This window comes from Fonticula alba, assembly GCF_000388065.1.
Source record: "Fonticula alba strain ATCC 38817 unplaced genomic scaffold supercont2.3, whole genome shotgun sequence".
Classification (NCBI taxonomy): Eukaryota; order Rotosphaerida; family Fonticulaceae; genus Fonticula; species Fonticula alba.
Window position 1 is genome coordinate 3,507,463 of NW_009242973.1, and position 3,036 is coordinate 3,510,498.

The following is a 3,036-nucleotide window of genomic DNA, read 5'->3' on the forward strand; positions in this document are numbered from 1 at the left end:
CTCTCTCTGCTCTCTCTGCTCTCTCTGCTCTCTCTGCTCTCTCTGCTCTCTCTCTGCTCTCTCTCTTGCTTTTCCTCCCCCTCTCCCTCCTCTCGCTCCACGCCTGCGAGGGCCCGGTCCTCCGCCCAGTTCGGGCGAATGTCTAGGCAAGCCGGAGCCCCTTCCCCATGGCCGCGTAGCTCAATTGGATAGAGCACCTGACTACGGATCAGGAGGTTGTGTGTTCGAGCCGCATCGTGGTCAGATTACTTTTTTCTGCCCTTTATCCAAAAGCGACGTGCAGGGAGCAAAATATTTCCCATACCGGGACTCGAACCCGGGTCTCGTGGGTGAGAGCCACGTATCCTAACCACCTAGACTATATGGGAGCCGTTGAGGTAATCCATGCTCATTCGGGCTTTTGTTGCTTGTTTCTGGGGCGAGCGGATCGCGCCATCAAAAAGAGAGATGATAGCCCACTGTGGGGCTCGAACCCACGACCCTGGGATTAAGAGTCCCATGCTCTACCAACTGAGCTAAACAGGCATATCTACTCCCGGTAGTAGGACAGCCGACATAAATGTTGAGACACTTCTGGTGCTATGTTCTCCTGGAGCCAGCCACAGGCGCGAGAACAGGCTCCGGTGTCGCCTCCCGAGAGGGTCGCCAGACGGAGCTAGTTCTTCGACAAATGAACCATCGGGCTGGCCATTGGGTGCATCCGTCGGGGGCGTCCCAGGCCCGGCGTGGCGCTGCTTGTGCAGGGGAATGACAGAGGGAGCCATGACAGCGGGAGGGCACTGTCTCAGCAGAGTAGATGGCTCACCCTGAGAGTGCGCCGGCACCGGTGTGAGAAAAGCAGTGAGTTTGCCTGTTTAATGCCCCCCCGAGGTGGGAGAGAAGTCGGAGAAGGACACGTATCTGAGTGGTGGTCGTTGGGCATTTCGCCGGTTGAAAGCGGCGCGCCCATGTTCCTTCCTTGCAGAGGAGGTGGTAGATGGATCACCTCTTGGAGCACAATCACAGAAAGCCATGCCCATTGAGGGCGGGGAGGCGTCAATAGAGGGGCGCGAGGCGTGCGGCAAGTGGGGGACGGCCGCGGAGCGCGAGCCTCCGACGGGGGCGTCGGGTGCGACATTCGAGTCAACAATATCGCCCAGCAGACGCGGTCGTTTTGTTCGGCGTTCTGTGTCGGGACTCGTTGGCGTCGATGAATTTGCTGGTCACCACCCAGCATATCAGGGCCGCCGTTTGCTCCATGTGACCTTCGTGCACTTGTGGTCTTTCTCGATGGTCGGGCGTCAGCTCCTCCTGCGAGTTCGTGATCCTGTTTTCCTTTTGAGTGCGTCCCCTCCCTCCCGGACAATGTTGCCGGCATGGCCGCGTGCATCTGCCCTTCGTGCGGGAGGAAGCGTCACTGCCGCCTAACGCGAAAGGCGGTGCTCGAAGCACCGCGCATTCCATCGACACGGGTGGCTAGCCCCGAGGACATGCGCAGGCCGATCTGGCTAGCATGGTGCATGGGGGATCCCTCCCCTGAGAAGGGTGCTGCTTGGTGGACGTGGCGGCGTCGGGGCCTGGCGGAAGCCAATCGTCAATGCATGCGGCCGTTCGGAAAAGCCCATCCGACGCCCGGGCGCGGTGTGATGCCAGGAGGGGATAAAGTCGGCACCGCCGCTGGAATGGCTCCTAGGGAGCGTGGCCCCTGGGTCTTGGGGAAGAAAAGACGTCGTCCGGCCCCGGGCTCGGCGCCCCGGACAAGGGAGCATTTGGCCCCTGAGACCATGCCTCCCTGGCGGCGGAGCATGGCTCCATGTCGAGGACATTTGGTGGGGCCCGTCGGCCCGGCGCGAGAGGGCCGGGGCCGGCGTCAGTCTCATTCACTGGATCATCATTAGACGTCGGGTGTGTTTCGACTGGAGCACGCAACCTGCGGCCGCTTGGTGGAACGTCCCGGCTCGGGCCTCTCCAGCATGGTGTTGTCTGTCCGAAGGGGACCACCACCGGTGGTCCGGCAGTGCCAGTGCGGAGTACGTTGCTTGCCACCGGGAAAGGGGTACATGCTTGAGGCCGCGCTTCTTTGCCCGCACATGGATCATCGCATGGTTATGGGAAATGCCGCTACCAGAGCATGGCTCGCGAGCCCGGGGCCGAAGCCCCACTCGGCCGGGTCTTGAACATCGTTCGCCCGCGCGCCGGTTCTCCATCCGTATGTCCGACACCTGGGGGGTTGTCGGACCAGGGCGGATCACGCCGCGGGCTCTTCTCGCCCAATTTTTCACAGCGCATGCACGCGAGTGCCGAGGAGCATACGTGGCCTCTGAAGAATTTGGAGAATGTGTCGGTGGAGTGGTGACTGCGTGCATTGATGGATGCTCCCTTGGGCGAGGTCTGACCGGCGAGATATGCAGGTCGCAGGCGATGGGCGCTTGCCCTGCGGGGAGGCGCCGAGGCCCGAATGTTGCGGCGCCCGCCCCATTGGACACAAATCCGAGTCTGAGCAGGTCAGGCGGTGAGTCGGAATCGATGAAGGGCGGGCTTCATCTCCAGGACGGCCAGCGTGGCCCACAAGCATCGCCGTGCCCGGGTAGCCCACATGTATTGAGTTTAGGAATAGGGTCGAGAGGAAGGAAGGCGGATCCTGTGTCCTGCACAATTACGTGTAGTGGAATCCCCATGTAAACGATAGATGAAGCAACACGTGAGTGAATTGCCACACGTGTTACATCGTGGGAATGATAGCATCCCAGAACAGCATTCCTCGGAGAGGAATGCGGGGTAGAACAACAGCCAGGTGGCCGCCGAGGCCGAGCGGCATAAACGCTCGACCGAGGACGGAGATACGCGGGTGGGCGGGCCCAGCCGCGGGGTTCTCAAGTCCAACCCCTGACCGAGCCCAAAGGTCAAAAAGGGGGACTCTCGTTGAGAGCCTCCTGAGAGCGAAAGCCTTAGCAGCTGTGTGTCGAAGAGTATACGGAAGTATAGCCGAAGCACCAGTTAGGCCGACGAACACTTGTTCTAAGGCTTCCTCTCGAACCCTTTTTAACATCCGAGTTC

The 3,036-nt window shown here is 60.9% G+C and overlaps 3 non-coding genes across 3 annotated transcripts; 1 reads left to right on the plus strand and 2 right to left on the minus strand.

Moving 5' to 3' along the window:
* Positions 1-169: 169 nt before the first annotated feature.
* H696_02530 lies at positions 170-243 on the plus strand. The gene has a single exon. It is a non-coding gene; the product is annotated as a tRNA-Arg (tRNA).
* Positions 244-295: 52 nt separating this feature from the next.
* On the minus strand, positions 296-368 carry H696_02531. The gene has a single exon. It is a non-coding gene; the product is annotated as a tRNA-Glu (tRNA).
* Positions 369-452: 84 nt separating this feature from the next.
* On the minus strand, positions 453-525 carry H696_02532. The gene has a single exon. It is a non-coding gene; the product is annotated as a tRNA-Lys (tRNA).
* Between the last annotated feature and the right edge of the window lie 2,511 nt (positions 526-3,036).